The sequence below is a fragment of the Empidonax traillii genome, unplaced genomic scaffold (assembly GCF_003031625.1).
Source record: "Empidonax traillii isolate 1590-97213 ecotype Southwest subspecies unplaced genomic scaffold, ASM303162v1 scaffold389:size961896, whole genome shotgun sequence".
NCBI classification, from domain to species: domain Eukaryota; kingdom Metazoa; phylum Chordata; class Aves; order Passeriformes; family Tyrannidae; genus Empidonax; species Empidonax traillii.
The window spans coordinates 593,031-612,626 of NW_020955582.1; the positions used below are offsets into that span (position 1 = coordinate 593,031).

Consider the following 19,596-nt stretch of genomic DNA (forward strand, 5'->3'; position numbering starts at 1 on the left):
TTACAAAAGCTGCAGAAATTAATATTAACTGGGACTCAACAATACTACTGCCACCAGAGGGCTAAAATGTTACTATTCAAAGAGAAAATACAAGTTGAGAGAACTCAGACATCAGCTGGGACTGGACCACAGTCTCCATCTAAAGATATGTTTGTGTAAATACTGGCTAAGTGGCATCTACATAAGTCTGCACTAATTGTTCTAAAAACAGAATTATTGTATACTCAGCATCCTGCTGATTGATGAGGAGAGAAATAAGCTATGCAACAAAAACCCGAACAATGTCATATCTAAAAATAGCCAGCAGTTCAGACCAGTGCAGTAACAGCACTGTAATATTGGTACTAATTACAGGCCAACAGATTGCAGACCAATTGCAGACCTTGGAGCTAAGTGCAGATTTCTGAAATGAGCCAGAACAAGATGTACTTGGAAAGACAAAACACTCTTGGATACTATTAATGTAGATAGCTGCATCAGATCAGCCTCATACTGAGATGCAAGGAGAACCTCTTAAACCATTAGTAAAGCCACAGTATCTCATTATTTTTAATAGCTCTTGATATGAACACCCCTGCCAAAGTACTTATAAACAAGCCTACTGAATAATCTCCAGGGTCCAATACTGGGCTCCACAATGCTAGGCCTTCATTTAAAGCATAAGGCAGGCTAAAACAAAAGGCACAGTTGATAGCTCACACTACACATTCTTTCCCAGACTCACCTGCCAACTCTAGGGTCAGTCTCTCAGAGCTCCTCATTAACTACTAAGAGAGCTTCAGCAAGCACAGGTCAGAGGGACCACTGTGATTCCAACAAAGCTACATCACCTGCACCGAATCAAGGCTACACAGCATGCACAGAGAAAAGGCTTGGAAGTGCCTTTTAGCATTCTCTGCATGGGAGATAAGGGGAAGAGAGCTGGGAGTACCCCGGGCAGTCAGGGACCCTGCAATGGAGGAGTAGGAATGAAAAGGGAGGCTTGACCAAGGTCAATCAAAGATGGGAGAGAATGGCAAAGTGCATTTGCCAGAAGACGAGAGAAAGAGTGTGCCTGAAACACAAGAGAACTGTCAGCCCTCTCAGAGGAGGAGGAAGAGGGAAATCAAAGGCTGGGTAAGAAGGAAGCAAGAAATCACATCCTGAAACAAGGAAGCTTCTACGTTGCTCCACTGCTCTCCTGCCCTGCTAATAGAGAGGCAGTGCAGGGCACACCAGCAATCACATTAACCATTTGTGCTGAAGCTGGCACAGCTTCACCATGCTGGGGGGGAGCATACATACACTGGCTTCCCAGGAATCCCCCAGGAAGAACCACATCTTAGAAGACACTTGTTTTCTGGCTGCCCATGCTTCTCACTGCGCTCTTCACTCTCAGGAGCAGCAAGATAAAGCCACATGGAAAGGCACATGCTTTTGCCTAGGTGAGAAGGACCTGCCATGCTTCCCAGAACTGAAAAACATGCCCTGGATTTCTCCTTACCCTTGCAGGGAACTTGGTCAGAGCATACCACAAAAGCAGTACTTTTGATGGATGCTGAAGGACACAGAAAAAAAGGACAATGGTTAAAAACCCAATTACATCATTCACCTGAATGAAGAAAATGGCATTTGCCATCATGATCCATCTAACATTCCAACTATGTTTTTCTAATTTTATAATGTCACTTCCCAATCCCTGTAACCTGTATTTCTTCAAAGAGATTGCTGTGGAATTATAGAATCCCACAGTTCTCAAGCAAGTCTAAAGTTATCGTAAATGCATTAGAAAATTACAGGCTACAGTTCTGGAGGAGGGAAAATGAGACACAGAAATAACAGTGCCATAATATCCACCAATTTTTGTTTCATTTTGCACAGAACTTTGCACTTTTATAGCACTTAGTACATTCAAAGTACATCTTTAATTGGTATGTTTTCCAGTTGGATCATTCAATCCTTCTACACAAATTTCTAAGGAGACAAAAAGTTCTCTGAAGAGCCGGAGTAGTCTGCCTGAACTCCCATGTCTTATATTTGGGAAGTCCTGGTGCTTGTGAGCTGTGACTTAAGTTGTTCCAGGATTCTTTCCACTTGAGCTTTTCCATCCCTCTGCCTCTTGCATTCAAAGCTGTTGGTCCAGAGCTAACTGCCTGCACCAAAAGAAAAGGAAATGTCTTTGTCCTCCCCCTTCCAGGCTGGGCACACCGGCACACCATGCTGCATCTCTCAGGTGCAAACCCACTTGTGCCTAGCTGCCCTCAGAGGAATAAAAACTCACCTGCACTACATGGAGAATTTCTTAGCACATAGGCTAGCAAAGGATAAGAGGTGAAACAGATATTTGTGTTTCTGATTCATCTTTTGGAGCAGAAGGGAGTCTGAAGGCAAATCTGGGAGTCAAATCCCTTCCCCAAGCCTGTGAGACAGGAGGTAGAACAGTCACAGTTACATGTTACATCCTTCTTTCCTTTCAAGAACAAACAGCGGTTTTGTTGTGTATTACAAAAAGGTTTTGCTCTTTTTCATCAAAGGACACCAAGTCCTAGCACCACATCAGCCTACTGTCAAAGTCCAGCAAACAGAGAAGACTAAACTATTTTCCTTAATCTTGCCTTCAATATGGATTACTCCTTTTCTTCCCCTCAAATTCTAGACGAAGAATTCAGCCCAAGTCAGATATTCAGACTTATCAGTTCCACTCAGACACTTAAAGGTTTGCAAAGTTACTACCAGGGGAATGTAATCCTTCCAACACACTGTTCCAGCTCTCATAACTTTATAATGAATCCCACAATGATGATAAAGGGCCCAGTGTCTGAATCAGTGTCATCAGATGAACATATCATCTGCCAGCAGGAAAAATAACAATGCCAAACTTCAAGATTTTAGCTCTCCTAGAGAAAATGTGAAATGGGATCTCAGTGCATCTGAAGGCTCAAGAAGCAGAAGATAAATGAAGAAAGCAGTTTTTTCGATCAGTCTCAGTTTTTAAGCACTTGGCATCAGCAATTCTGCTATTTGCTCCAAAATACCACTTCTACAGAATCTTACTATACTGGCACTCTCCAAAAATATAAAGGAAATAGAATACAGTTAGAGCTAGCAATAAATATGAAAAAGTAGATATAAACTATGAATAAATGCTAATTTTATCTCCTGTCCTGTGCCCACAAAAATTTCAAAGATGCCTAGTGGTCCTTTCTGTATGATATTTAAAAGGCCTTTTTCCACTACATGAATTTAAACCAGCACATTTGAATTCTGCCCATGGAAAATTTTACCTCATTGAACATATACTGAAAACAAAACCAGAAGTTGTCAGTGAAAGTCACACTTCAATTAAACACATTTTTTATTGCAAAGAAGAATATTTGCACCTCGTAAATGGAGCCAGAGCCATCTTCCTTTTGAGTAATGGCCTGCAAAACATTCTTGCACCTATGTGGCTTTGTTTGCTTTAATTTAGTGTGGCAATTCTCACAAGAAGTAGTTAATTCTGTGGTACTGAGCTACTCTCTGCCTTCCAGGATCAGTAAAAAAATTCACTAAAACTACATTGCAGAGTTTTGCAAACTAAGAGCCTTGTTTGGTCTTATGTCATTACAGTGCTTTACACCTTGCATCACAGATGATTAAACACTGTCCAAACTGCTCCAAATCTGCAAACTCCCCAAAATAAAATAAGCTTGATCAGTGGAAGTCTGGCTGAACAGGAGTTTGAGAGAGAGTTGTGGCATATGCTAAAATAGGTTTTGGTCCAAAGAAATTTTGGCTCCCCTTGATCCTAAGAACTGTTTTTGTTTTATCTCAACATGAATTATTAAATTCTAATATCTTTTTTTCAGTGTGGTTTGAGAAGTCTCACTGATGGTACCCAAGCACAGGAAAGCCACAAATGTTATGACACTGCTGAAATGAAAGGAAAAAAATGAATGTTGGACTATTTTTCTTGTATGCCAAGATCGGTGTTTGAAGAGAGTGTGATCTTCCTTCAGCTACAGTCAGGACTTGGGCCATAGCCTGTCCTCACATGACATCCAGAACTGTCTGCAGAAATCATCTCTCAGAGCATGAGGGGACTCACAGTTGCTGGAGTAAGAAATGTGATTTATAGAATATGATCACCATAAGGCACAATTTGTTCTCTTTTCATGCTACTTCATATCTCCTAGTAGGAAAAAAAAAAAATCCTATGCTATTCCGTTTACTGGAGGGGAGTCAGGTTACACTAATAGTGGAGACTAATCCATCAAATTAGTGTTCACTTCAATTAATAAATGTAAAGAGATACCAACCTGGGACCAGAATGGGAGATAAAAACTGAACTGAAAAACATTACAGAGAACAGGGGCATTCCTCTGTCAAAGGAGGATTTATTAATGAAATTTCCAAGCTGTTCAAAATTGCTTGTGCAACAAGAAATTAGTATAGCAAGATCCACACGCAATTTCAGCAATCCAGTCAGAATGACTGCCCCTTTTATTCATGGTGAAAACTCTTGAGAAGTGCATCACTGAAGGATTGACAGGTCTTACACCTCCATGAGAGGACACTGGTGTGGATTCAGTATAATTTTGCAGAGGTGAGACACATGTTTTTTATCAGTGGGAGGAAATCACACCCTTGCCCAGTCCCTAAAAGTGGTCAAGGCCTGACTGGATGGGGATCTGAGCAATCTGGTCTAGTGGAAGGCTCCCTGCCCATGGAAAGGAGGTTGGAACTAGATGATCATTATGGTCCCTTTGAACCCAAACCACTCTGTGGTTCTATGACACATTTCAAGACGGTGAGAAATTAATATTTCCATGGCTCTTTAGAAACTGGGAGAGAGCCAACTGGTCCCAGGCATCACCCCATTATCAGAGATGTGTGTTAGAACCAGGAAGGGAATTTCCATTTTCAGATTAGTATCATGCCTCTCTTTAACTTCTCAGTGCCCTGGAGTGTGCTCCTGGCACATGCAAGGTGGTCTCATGTGGCCAAGGCAGAGAGTACCAGTACACCCCATTTATGCCCCGGCAGGCTGTTGGGAGGGCAGTTCTGTGGCTGCATAAACTGACAAGTCAAAGCCAAGCTTTGACATGCCACCCTCCCTTTGCCTCCTGCCTCTCCTATCACCTAGAGACATGGGCTACGACCAGCATGGACAATCCCTCATTACCTTGCTTGGAGGAGTGGAGAGAATCCTAAAACACGGTATTAAGCACAAAAGTCCAACTAATATTTTTTTTTTTACTTATTTATTATGATGACCAATGACTTCAAGTTGTCATTTCAGGACAAAGACACAGAGAAGCCTGGTTCAGTTTCCCTAATGGAAATGCAGAGCTGAACAACATGTTTGTCAATTAGCAAATCCCCCAGTAAAGGGTCTGACTTTCAAAGTAATGAGACAATTACTATTGGATATTAATATTTACTAGTTATAACACAGCGGCATTTTCAGTCTAGGGCAACACTCCGCTGTGCCTGGCACAATACCAACATTTAACATAATGTGTAATCCAGTGTCTCTCTTTGCAGAACCATGGCCTTATGCCTGATCCTTCTGATGTTCTTTAAAACATGCAAGTAAAAGTTACATTTATATTAAAATCAGCAATGGTAACAGCAGCAGTTATTCCTACTGTTAGAAGGAATGCAGGTCATTTAGTTTGGGAATGCCATCCCTTCTTCTCCCTTCAGTGCTGCTACGAGTTCACTCTTCCCAGAAGGTGGGAATACAGGAGAGCATCACAGTTGGCGCATAGGTTTTCACTTCTAGCAAATGCTGGAAAACCAAAGCAGAACTCACCCTCCCTCCTGTGTCCAAGGCAACTGTTTGTTTGGGTTTTTTTTCTTTTTTTAACCTATGCCAAGCTGAGAAAGAAAAGGGGATAATGCCTAGAAACAACCTCCACACAGAAGCAACAGTATCATGTCCTCAAAGGTCAGCTCAGGTTTTCAAATGAGATGTAGTACAATCTGCCAGCACAGGATGTAGGTAAGAGTGAGGGTTCCAACTGAGAGAGGGAGCATGGACACTGAGCCTTGGGGAAGAAAGCTCGACCGAAATGTGGGATGCTTTCCTTAGGCAGCTGATGGAGGCTTTGTTGCTTAAGTGATGTGAAAAGAATCACAAATACCACAGGAAAATTCACAGTGGCTTTACAGTGATGAAGAATATGATGCAGCAGTCTTTCCCTATCTCTTATTATGTGTCCCCCGAAGATAAACACTTAACTTTTAAAATATCAGTGTGTTCTAAAGCCTCCTGAGGTCTCCAGAAAGGCGAAATTCAACTGGGCTTCAAATGAGGTCATAAATTTGAGGGAAGGGCCATGTGTTTGTTCTTTTTTTTGAGATAACAAAAAACTAAGTATAGATTTTGCCAGTAGATTTCACAGATCTCTTGTAAACATTTACACATTCTGCTGTTAATCCCAGCATACTCCAATGAGCCAGGTGCTGGAAAGCTTTTGCTCTTTTTTGCCCTGGAGCTTTTTGTTCAGGTTTGGCAATATTAGATAATGTATTATCTGCAGCAAGATTAGTGTCCTTATTTTTAACTATAGCAGAACTAAAATATTCAGTAACTTTGCTTCGAGATACCTAAAATCTATCAGTTTATAAAGGAAAAAGGACCATGAAATGGAATCATATCAAATATGATATCAAGATATAAAAAAGAAAGCAACCAAAACATTTTAACCTTAAAATCCAAATTTTGAAAAAAATATTATTTTTTTCTCAGACCAAGTATGCCATTATTTTCCATTTCAAGTACTTGTGAACAGCTTTCAGCTTAGCTGTGCATGAAAGAGAGGTTGTGAGGCAGAGATTTGTTTTTGGAGGCAATGAAATCCAATTCAGGCCACTACACAGAGACACACCTATCTCTGAAAGCAATAGTCATAAAATTGAGAAAAAAAATGGGAAATAAATCACCTTATATAATTTGGTATTTAAAAGTATAAGACCCAATCAAATTTCTTCAAGGTTTTGAGTACCTTCATGGACCACCACGGAAAAAACATGAACAAACTAAACAATAACCCCAAAACCCAAGACTGCTCTAGAAATAGGAGATTTTGAATTAAGTCTGAACAGTTTCACAGCATCTGTCATATTGATAAGTTATAAATCCATAGAGTTACCACTACTTCCTAGAATTTGTTCATCTAGAAGACACAAAAGGGTCAAAGAACTATGAGGATGGATGGTGTAGAAGCGTCCAAAGTGATCATATTTTTTGTTTCCATTCTTCCCACTAATAAAAACTGCAGAGATGAAATTTTGCCAATGAATGCAAAAATCTCTATTATTAGCAACATCAACTAAACCCTGCTCCTTCAAAAGGTGAATGCCATTCCTCTTACAAACTTCTCTCTTTCTGCCTCCTATTTAGCAAGCACCACAATCAGTAGGCCAAGTCATGTCAACTACATGCAACACTGCCTGAAGCCTGTAACCAGAAAACAAGAGCAAAGCAGTGGTTTTTACAGCTCAGGAGTGGTGTAAATTCTCAAGGCCCAAGTGTTCGACACCATCAGGTTTTTAATTTTCCAGAAGATGGCTACACGGGAAAGTGGGTATGAGAGGCAGAAACTTCATAATTTCAGTCTTACCTACTTTTTTCCTGTCCTAACAGAAAAAAAGAACATACTTTCCCAGTACTGCCAGATCATCTCATCCAATTCTCAGGCAGACACCACCAGCTAGGATACAGTCAGGTGGACACATTTCCCTACACATGTTCCAAGCAGCCATAAATGAAAGCAGTAAGAAACTGCTGCAGTGAAAGCCCTATTTAAGCATTTACATTTATCTGCTAGTGGATTCCTTTCTTTTCTCAAGTATTTTCTGACAAGGCTAAAAACAGTTTAGCAGTGAAAGCCATTAATAATGGAGTGAACTGTGTTGTGGGATTCGGTGTCACGTTAACTGCTTAAACACATAACAGCACAACAAGGGTCTGGTTAACACTGCATCGCCCTGTTGAACTCAAAACAGCACCTAATTAACATGATGGAGGCAAAGTAAGGGTTTGCATTAAACTCAGTGCTGAGGCTGTACATCAGCTTTTCTGACAAACAACTGCTCCAATTTTTGCTCGTTTCCATTTTAGGCCAGCAAGGACCACAACACACAGCTCTGATCTCCTGCACCATATGGGACACAGGAGTCATTCAGGAATCACTGCAGTGAAGAGATGACTTCTGCTGAGCCTCATGAGCAAATGCTGACAGCAGGAATTTGTAAATGAAGAAAATCCCAGGCCTGGTTATGATTTGCACTAAGGCTTGCCTCCATTCAGGACTTTTCTAACTCCACTAAGAGACGCAAGAATCAAGTTCCGTCCTTCCTGGGCAGCCATGTCATGCTTTGTGTCTCAACCACTTACTCTCTTAAATGTAATTCACTCTTCAGCACAAATTCTCCGAGGCACATAAGTGTGAGGAGAAGGTAAAATTCCCAGTATGCTGCTACTTGTGATTTAAATCATTATATGAATCTCAATCTTGAGTACTAGAAGGCTAGAGAACAAGCCAGCACACCTCTAGCTCCAGAAGAGGTATGAATAAGTGTATAGTTTCATGGACAAGGCTCTGAAGCCAGAGGGGAGCTGCTGCCTTTCAGATGAAGTGACTGAGAAAAACTGAACTGGAAGTAAATGCTGCAGTCTCAGCGTTCTCAAGAGGAACAACGTTAGGTCAGAGGAAGCCAAGAGCAACTGCTCGTTGATATTTGCAATGACGATGATATTGATATTACAATGCATTACTTTTAAGAAGTTCAAAACCAAACCACAAGTCAGGCTAGTTCCTCTCCAAGCATTTAACAGCCTCCCTTTACTTATATGTTTTTAATACACATGCTGCATTATCAACTACTGTGGTTAATTACCCCTTTCTGTGAATTTGAGATAGTATTTCTTAAATCTCCTTCTACTAAGAAAACAAATGGATGACCTCAGAAAGAACCTCGAGACCTTGCAGCATTCCTTCTTGCAAGGCAGGTGTAGGAGAGCCCTAGCACATCATCCACAATGCTGGATAAAGACCCTTACTACAGGTGCAGGGCCCTATCTCTACTCTTAGAATCACAGAATCATTTCAGTTGGAAAAGACCTCCACGACCGTCACGTCCAACCATTGCCCTGGCACTGCCAAGTCCACCACTGAACCATGTCCCTAAGTGCCACATCTACACTTTTTTTTTTTTAAATTCCTCCAGGGATGGTGAGTCAATCGCTTCCCTGGGTAGCCTATTCTAGTGCTTGGCAAACCCTGGTGTAACTTGAGGCCGTTTCCTCTTGTCCTGAGATCCTTACACAGACAGGGAACTACATATACATCAGTGGGTGAAACATGGAAGGCAAGCCCAAGTCTCACTGTTTTGTGAGCCCACAGGCACAAATGCACACACATGGAGAAAACTACTAAACCAGACCAAACACCTCAGTTTGCCAAAGAAGATAAATGAACCAATAAAGATAAGTTTGTCCTAGGAGGTGTCTTTAGGCCTTTCTACCTCTGGTGCTTCCAAGTACAGCATTGCACTCCATTGCATGGACTGATCCTGCCAGATGCCGAGCTGTACAGACACTGTGCAGTGTCCAAACAGCCCCAGAGTAACAGGAGCAACATCTACTATTTTGCTAATGTATTTGCACAGACTATTTACAGCAATATCTAACTAGGAGGAAATATTCCCTGGGGCTCCTGCCATGGAGAAGAGACCAGAGGGCACAGTCTTGCAAGCTAAAGCATTAGCAGGAGGCCTTCTTTTGCAGTACTCTGAGGTTTTCACTGACAGGCTGTTGCTTGGTGCTTAAGCCTGATGCTTAGATACTGATAATAAGAAAGATTTCTCGCAGTCCCTGGAGAAAACCAGTGATACAAATCACCTTTACCTCTTAATTTAAACTATCTTATGTATGTTTATCTACACAATTTAGAGGCTAAAAAACATCTTCTTTTAAACGGACTGTAAATTGTCTTATTTATACCACTGCATGGTGGCTTTTGTATGTCATTGGCTTTTGATTGTCATTGGCTTTTGATTGTCATTGGTTATTAGATGACTGACCTGGGCTGTCCCTGGCAAGATTCAGCTACCTGTAGTTAAGTAAGGAGTACCCTGAGGCAGGCAGTCAGTGCCAAACTACACTACCATAGAGTGGTGGGCTGTCCAACTCCCAAAATTGTGCTGCTTTGTATATTAAAACAAAAAAAAAAACAAAAACAAAACCATATTTTTAAATTGATTTTGTTTCTCTGAATGTTTTCTACTTTTGGTATTCTTTCCCAATTCAGTTTTCCCAATTCTTACTCACAAAATGTCAGCTGTTTTCTGTCCTCTGTATGCATATGCTGCTCATATAAAACTATTGCTATTCCCAATTAGGTTTGCTTTATAAAACCCAGCCTTGCCCTACTCACAAAATATATTTTCAATGGATGACTACACAGTCAGGGGACGATTATGTGAAATAAAACTTTTTACACTTTCAGTTCATGTCTTATGTCCTGCATAAAAACTTCAGTACTGTAATCCCAGGTTACTGAATTGTCAACTGCTAGTCAGAATCTAAAAAGTCATTAAATCCACAAATAAATTCCAATTTTGAAGAAATCTCAAACTGTCTTCTCTTATAGACAGTACATACTTATGGTATGGAGTACCCTGGCTATTACATCAGAAAACTATATTACTTTTAAAGGAAGGAAGGTGACAACACTCACTGATTTTAATTTGCTTTAAAAATTAGTACTAGATAAAATAGGCTAGGACCATTGATAAATTTATATCAGTCATTTTTACCACCGTGTTCTGTACGTGGGTATTCGAGTCAGCAGCAGTGAAAGTGGTCTCCTGGCCAATTTTTCATACGCATATGGTAATAAAGCTGTAAACTGAGTCAACTGCTCACTTGACCAATGAATGCTCAGAACTAGGGCTTACAAAACAAGAGATGAGTGAGGAACATGACAAATATATTTGGAACACTACGAATGCAAGTCTTTCTCTGTTTTTCCAAAATGAAGGATAATTTTAAGTCACATAGAACATAGAATATCCAGTTGGAAGGGACCCAAAAGGATCACTGAGTCCATCTCCCTGCTCCTTGCATGACTACTTAACAGTAACTATATATGACTACCACAGCGTTTACATTAACTGCTGCAAACATATTTTCTGATCTTGTGTGAGCTTCAAAAGTAAAACAACTCCAATAAACACTGGTATTATCACATACAGCTTGTGTCATCTAATTAATCACTGATAGTTATTACTGCCAAACTCTTGACATTCAGGATACAAACTCAATCCATCCTACATTAACAGTCACCTCTGCAGGCTGACTACTTGTTTAGCACACACACAGTACAGCTTGCTGTTGTGGAGGCAAAGAATCAGGCCTCTGTAAGAGGGCAGAAGGCATAATTCAAACTACAGTGTTTGAGTATCTGGAGAATATCTTTACTCCTAGGCTGCAACCACAGCCAATTGCCTAGTCCTGGTTGGAAAAGCAAATAACAGCAATATCTAAATAAAGTTAAGTTGCACTCAGGAAGCCAACAGTGTTCTCTAAGGAACCCAGAAGGGCAGTATCCACCCAACAAGGCAAGAAGGGTAACATTAAGTAGGTACCATTATCTTGTAGAGGTAGATGGTTTCTGCCTTGATGTAGCAGCTGTAGGAGTTATCCCCTGGAGGGAAGAGAAAGTGTGAGCTGAGCAGCAAGGACCTCAACAGCACTTTAGTCAGACTAGAAGACTGTTTCTGTTTCTATAAGAGCAACCCAGTAGTTGTCTGTCTGCTAAAGATAGCCTGAGAGCCTTCCTCAAAACTAGACTCCTCCTCCTCTTGCATGAATGCAAAGCCTCTTGTGCTGCAGGAGCATGTCCTGCCCAGCACTGAGCCCAGATGGCAGGTGTGCCAGCGATCAGCCTGCTCTCCCCATCTGTCTAGGATGGACAGAAGGTGCAGGAGAGCATGCAGTGCTTATGGGTTTCCTGAAGGCTGCTCTTTCTGAACAAAGACACATGGGCAATGTTTCCTGGCTGAATTTTGATAGCTGAACATTAGTGAAAAGGCTGGAGACCCTGCAGGAACACACAGGGACCAGAAACTGCAAGGACAACCTAGGTTTGCTCTTTATCCACCTATGTACCTTTTCTTTATAAACTTCATTAAAAATCGTATAAAAAGGTTTGACTTTTCATCACAAGATTACTAAGGCAAACAAAAGAAAAATAAAGCCTTTATTCTTTCTCTCTACACAATCACACACAATTAAACTTTAAGTTCAACAGACATGAGTGCTTACAGACTGCAGATGTCTCAAGCTCTCCCATATCTTGTTCTCAGGCTAGTATACATATGAGCAAAAGAATAAACCAAAGAATTTTATTAATGCACTTTTTGATCAAACAAAAGAGTAAAGCAATCTTCATTGTTTCTGCACTGCAGAGCAAGCTTTTCTGAAGGAGTGCAACCACCAGCTTGTCTTTTTTTCTTTTTTATAGTGCTAGTTTTTCCAAAATATTCCAGAACTTCTATTCACAGCCAGTTAATTTCTACTCCAAGAGGTGCTACAGGTTACATGAGCTGAACCATGATGATACAGCACTTGTTCTCCACTGCACTGAGTACAAGTGCATCACATCCTCACATCCCTCACATCCCTTTTCAGACAGGCCCGGGTTATACTTCGCACAGACGTCGCTCTGCCATGTTAGGTACTCATACTGTACACAGCTCATTGGTGAGATATATGGTCTCCTCAAGCCACCAAATCCAACACAAGAGGACATGAAGCAGGAGAGGGTCTGCAGCTCTACATTCTTGCTGAGGATATTTCAAATGCTGACACTGTTTCCTCTACTCGATCCCACTACACAGCCCACAGATATAGATTAGGGCTGTGACTGTTCCCTCTTCTTATGACAAGTGGCCCTTTGCATCGTCCAACAGTGGTGCCTCTCAACTGGAAAGAAATGATGCTGCACTTGAACATGAGGTTTTTGACAGCTGCTAGTACTTCCCATGCTCTCATGTTTAGCTGTCCTATATTCCCCGGAGCCTGCAAAGAGGCTTCCTAATAGGTATGAGTTTGCCCCCACCTACCTCCTCCTTCCTCACATCATGATCCTGGTAGTTTTAACAGGAGTCTGCTGTGGGAGCCACATACCAGGAGGAGATTCGGGAGGGAATCCTATTTCTCTCCAGCACCACCTCTGCTCCCACAAAAGCAGGGTCACAGGCTGGGAAGGGGGATGTCCAGGCTGTCCTCCAGAGAGTGGAGTTTCTTTTGTGGTCACACTTAAGGGGGTTAAATCCCCTGTCCCTCCTGATGTTACTGGGAGTTCTTGCTCTTGATTTTCAGCATCCAGATCTTACCCTGTTTAGGGAGGGTCAGCTAGCTATTAGATAATCCACTCCTTTTTCAACATGAAATGGAAACCCTGGAGCACACATAAAAAAGGCTTTTTTTTTTTTTTTAAATACTCTCTAACATTCAAAAGGAATTAGATAACAGCTATAATGACCCCACCTACTCTCAATCCTTTCTGCTGCCAGAATGTTTTGTGTAATAAATCATGCGAGTGCTACATTATTCCAAAGCTAAAAATGGAGTGGAGTCAGGAGGCGGCACAGAGCTCTGAATACAGAATGCAGAGTCGTATTTGATAACATCTGCACTCAGTCTGATTTTAAGCTTCCTTGGGTTAGGATAATGAACTCAAATGAGAGGGGAAAGGTTCACGGGGTGATTACAGCCCAGACTGGCTTTTAAGCCATTTTCCTTTCAACTTCACTTTCACCACATTTTGATTTAGATTGGGTTAGCTCCTGGAAGCAGTTCTGCTTAACAGAACACACCAAAGGCATCCCTTACAGTTGCCCAAATCCAAGTTGTTAAAGTGTGGTGAGAGTGCAGCTGAATGGAAGGATGTAATATCATTTTTCCTTAAATCAGAGGGGTGAGATCACATTTTTCCTCCAGGCCTGGAGAGAGAGAGCTTCTGAAAAAACAGTCCCACTAGCTGTACTGGGGCTAAAGTACTGATTTAGAATTTAAAATGAGTAACAAGCACTGATCACAGCAATGGACTTGATAAGGCAGCTCATTCTCGCTAAAAGCAGATACATTATTCCAGTTGTGTCCCAAAGCCCATTCCTAAGCACCTTCACTCTAAGTGATGGCTATCCACACTAAGTAACCTGGCTAAATGTGACACCCACCCGCCACTGCCATGTTAACCTAATGCATCATCCGAACTTTTGCAGGGTAAATGGTCGAGTGACACTATCTCAAAGGCTCATTCCTAACAGGAGGTTTTTAACACCTGCTAGGGACAAGTCTGGATAATGGTCATGAGCAGAAATTTTAGTCTTTAGGTTTTAAGAACAGTTTTAGTTGCAATGGCTTAACTTTTTAGAGGCCTAAAAAAAGACTTTGAAAGCTACCACTCGTTTAGATTGGATAGAACAGTATGTTTCAGCTGTTGACACTGAAAAAGCTTTCGGGACAGATTTATACCAGGGAACCAAAAATAATAAAACAAATAAGATTTTTTTCCTTCAAGCAGTCCTACCATCTAGGAACTGAACTTCAGTGAGAGCTGAAATTCACAGGGAGCTAATGAAAATATGGCTGCAGGCTGCTAGTCCAGGGAGTTTCAACACCTACAGTTGCTGGAAAACACATGGACCAGTTCACAGAGTTCTGGCAGGCTTTACTGCTGCACATTTAGCATGTCAATAACCCTGCATGACGCAAAATATCTTAAGGGTTCTTTCCATATCCAGATGGTGTTATTTTTTCTAGGCCAGTCTGCTAGATGTCTGATCTGAAGATAGCTTGGTAGGCTACTTAGATCTTCCCTTCAGATGTCTCTGCATTTTGTTCTGTGACTGATTCACTGGAACAAGAAACAATGAAAAGCAAAACTCCAAATCACTACTTGCAGATGTGCACAAACTGCAATTACGCTGCGAAATCAAACAGAGCCATCTCATTAAGAACTGATGAAATATATGAGCACCTCTTCTGAAAAAAAAAAAAAAAGAAGAGTAAAAAGAACAGTTAATGACTGACATGATTTGAATTAATAGATATTAAGGACAGCGAGACTATTAAACTCATCAGCCAGTCTGAACTGCAAAATACCAGCCAAAGAAAACCTCAGGACTTTTCTGTTTCTACCAAATTATTTTTAAGCCTACACACAGGCATTCATTAAGCACATTCATTTAGTCCTTTCATCATCCTGCACTATTCCAGCTTCATTATTTATTACAGATACAGCATAGGAAGATGATTTTGTTGTGCATTTCCCTGCATGCTTTATAACCAGCAGATTTATGAATTACCCGATCTGTTTTCTGTGGGCACTGTTCGGTATTCTGACCACAAACGTGCATCAAACCTACTGAGGAAAATTTGAGGGACAACTAAAACATACCAGTAGTGCTTAGCTCACTTGTATTTGCAATCTGTTTTACACTTAATTAAATTTCCCTTTTTAGACATAATTTCAGCTGTGTTTCCTGTAAATACATTCTCTGCACTGCTTTTGCCGAGTATTCCGATCAGATTTTATTTCCACAGTGATACAATGACTTAAGTATAGCATTTATTCCCCAGCTAGGGACCATCACACTACCTACTTCAGTGCAAAGCATATTAACACTGCAGGGCACTCTCTCAGTTAAACACTTAACTGCCAGTTAATACTAAAGCATGGACCATCAGTGATAGCATCCTGGTCCTCTTCAGTTTACTTATATAGAAATTACAATTGCATGTCAACCTATTGCCAGTAATTAAAAAAAAAGCCCACCCAAACTTAAAAATGATTTTTAACTTCTAACATGCAATAATGTTGCCATATATCTAGCAAACCAGCATCATTGAATCAACTGTCTTTCTTCAGTCTTTAATCAGGCTAGGAGTATTTCCTCAGTTTTAGACCCCCTGGGCTTGAAACCAGACCCAAAATATGCTTCAGACCTGGATGAGCAGAAACTTCAGGGACAAGAAAAGTTCCAAGCATGGGCATTGTCCTGGCTGCTAGGGTAGAAATAGGAGATGCAAAACCAAAAAGAGACTACGGGGGTTGATACTGTGGTCTTACCTCAGTCCCAGGCTGTTGAGCAGCCAAGTTACCATTCCTCATAAACACCATGGTCACGAAGACCACATAAAGGCCCTGGAGGTGCTGCAGTCTCCACTCACAGAGGCTAGAAGGGCTCCACAGCTATGACAGAATGACCCAAGAGAACAAACTCCCCAGCTGATCCCAAGTTCTGCATGCAGTTTTCAAGGTAGAAATCAATACAAATGGACAAGTTCTTGAGCTAGACTAAAAAAAAAAGTTCATTTTTTAAGTTCTGGTGCAGAAAGAACATCAAAGGCTCTAACAAGGATCTCTGCTAAGAGGGAGGATTGCTCCTAATTTTTTTTCTATCAGGAAGTATAGGGTTTTTAATGCAAGGGTGGTTAGGGGAGTGAGGAGGTGGGTGGTATTGGTGCATGTGTGTTGGATCATGAACTCAGTCATGTATGTAAAATCCAGAGACAACAGAAAGATTAAACACTATCTCCCATTAGGGCATATTTTGCAAAGTGTCTTCTACTGAAGATGTATTTTCATAAAATATGACTTATCTCCATGCTATGGATATCTGGTCTCTTATTCTAAAAATAATTGAACAGTTTCTCTTCAGTTCGGGAAATTTAATTTTATTAAGTGACTGTACAGCAATGTGCAACATGCATAAACAAGTCGTGAAGACTGTAGACTAATACTGGCACAGTCAATTTGCACAGTAAAAGGAGAGATTAAGCTTGTTGTCTGAATTGCACTTCTGTAATCACTTTCTTTTGGATACTGAAAAACTGAACAAAATAGTGCTTTCATTTAATTTAAACACTAACAAAAATTAACATCTGAATTTCTAGCCAAGCAGCCAGGAATTACTTCCCCTGCTTATTGTGCTCATACTCTTGCTATAAATAAGTAGACTAATGACATCCAAACAACCCAATCAGTCAAAATGGACACAAAACGAAAAACTATTTTAAAACTCTTGTCATTTGACCATGCCAGAAGTTAATTAGCAGTACTAACATTTGAGTTTTGAGACGCACACTGAGGTTGGTTTCAATGGCTCTAGACAGTTATAAGCCTGCAGAGCAAGGCTAGTCAAAGCAGAGTTTCAGTATTTCAAAATACTGAGAGTTCCCAAAAACACCTTGCTTTAAGAAAACAACCAGGAGATGTTAGATTGTACGCTTTCAAAGCTTTTGTCTTCTGGCTTATAGTTATCAGAATTCTCATTTTTCTAGGGACTGAGAAACTAGAAATGGTATTTAAATGCAAGAATCAACAGTTATCATCCCAAAAACAAGATCAGCAGAGCGTAGCGAGCATCCCTGAGTGCACACTGCTAGTAATATAAGCAACATGTTCAGCTAATATTATATTTAATATTCATACAATGCTTACCAAGGGGAAAAAATTCGATCTTGTAAGAAAGTTGCTGCGTTTAATATTTCCCATAACATGATGTACATGGTTTACTGACGTATCTCCAGGAGGCTGTAAGAGGAAAGGAGCAATCTCCATCCCTCCAAGTGTGAACTGCAGCACTGCTTAGCAATTTGCTCTGCAGCCAGACCTTAGAAGAGAGGGAGAGAGGGAAGGAAGCAGCGACCTGCTATCCCACCTCTAAATCTTGTAAGAGACAAGGCCTAGAAGGCTGGCACAAGAGAGTCACCTTTAATTCTAGTTTTCGACCTCACTGTTCCTCTGCGTTTTTCTGGTCCCCTCAAACTGATTTTTGCAGCTCAGCAGCATCATGGCACACTTTGGTCCCAACCATTTGCTGGAAGGCTACAGGACTCTGCACGCAGACAGGCTTTCTACCAAACCAGTATCAAGCACACTCATTGAAGTGGTAGTGCAACTGGGTCAAGGTAAAGGACTCAGCAGCCAGCTCTGACAGCTCCATGTCCACCAGAACATCTGGTGGAATTTTCTTCACTGATCCAAAGGACCAACCCTAAATAGCAAGCTCTGTAGCAACCAACAAAGAAATCCAACTAGAAAGACTTATGGGAGATACAGGGGTCAAGCTGAGACTGGTTTTTCACTCTCTTTGAAAAATTCCAACAAGACCACAGTGTGTGAACATACTAGCTAAACTCTAATTGAGGCTATGGAAAAAAAAAATAGAATCTATTGCACATATGGTCTCTCTAGAACTACCGATGCCTGCTTGATCCTAGAGGAAACCCAGAATACTTGTCCATCCACTGAGACCATGACAGAGCTTTCAGAGCTCTGTTTTGAATGCCATCTGCTCAACAGAGATCTCTTTTGGCCAGACTATGAGACTGCCCAGAAAGGCCATGGAGTCTCCATCCTTGGAGATACACAAAACACATCTGCTGTAATGAGCAGAGGGTGGGAACAGAAGCATCCAGAGGTCCTGCCCAGTCTACCTGATTCCATGATTCGTCTCCCCCCCTAAAACTAGCAAGCTGAAACTGTGCAAGAGGTTAAAGTAAAAAATAACGAAGGTAAAAGTCAAAAGACATTATATTTGTTAAGGTTCAGATAAAGATGAAATCTTACACTGAAAATTTTGAGGAAAGACAAGAACAGACAACAGTTTCACTAACTCCTGCTCTGCTGTAATCAGACCAGTCACTTGCAGTTCACCATAGGCAGATGCTTTTTTTTAAAAAGAGGCTTGAAACTTTTACATTAAATATAACTTTTAAACAGCAAGAAAAATATTCTGAAGTGTCTCGTGTTTAGTGAATTATTTTATATATTAGTGTCAGAGGTGGGACCAGCAGAAGACTGCAGAGAATAGAGCTTCTAGCAACAACAGCTGCCCAGAATTGCCTGAGACCCAGCTACAAAGAGCAGCCTTACAGACCTCTGCAGGATTTCCCTCTGAGATGGACCTGATGTCACACAGCTGTCCTGAACTCTAGGTGCTGTATTTTTGGCTGTAGCTTTCTTAAACTGCCCAGACACCCAATTCAAACTGAGGACATTCAGCACTTTTAAATTCCTGAAGAAAACAACTTTGTAGTTTGCATACAAATCCGAGGAAAATAACAGTCTTACCCCTGAAGGATGATGCTTTAGGCAATGGAATATTCTTTCCTGAATTACAGTTAGCCTCCTAAGGACATAGAACATTTTAAATCATAAAGGTCTGGACTGTATATAGCAAAGAATAGGTAATTTTGAACAATATGCATGACAAATACAAAAAGTATTACTTAGTGACCTAGAGTTTTAAAATGCCCAAGACAACATTAAAAACTAACAAGATCCTCACAGTCTCTATGCTCAACTCTTTGGTCTAAAGTCTGAATATCCTTATTACAGGTAAACAATATGGTTTAAAAAAAAAAAAATAGCCGTTATGCAATCCAATTGAAGACAAACCTAAGATGTTTTAATATTTGGTTTGCATTTCTTCTATCACTTTTGAGTTTTGTCATTCAGTATTTTTATAATAAAATTCAAGTATCACTTGCTGATAAAAAAGGCATTGTAGCATATTTCCAACGTAAAGGGTATTTAAGTCCAGGCA

The 19,596-nt window shown here is 40.7% G+C and overlaps 1 protein-coding gene across 3 annotated transcripts in view; it reads right to left on the bottom strand.

Annotated features, from left to right (window-relative positions):
• TMCC3 (transmembrane and coiled-coil domain family 3) overlaps nucleotides 1–19,596 on the bottom strand; it is a 161,731-nt gene that overhangs the window by 84,352 nt on the left and 57,783 nt on the right. The gene's annotated exons all lie outside the window — the stretch shown is intronic.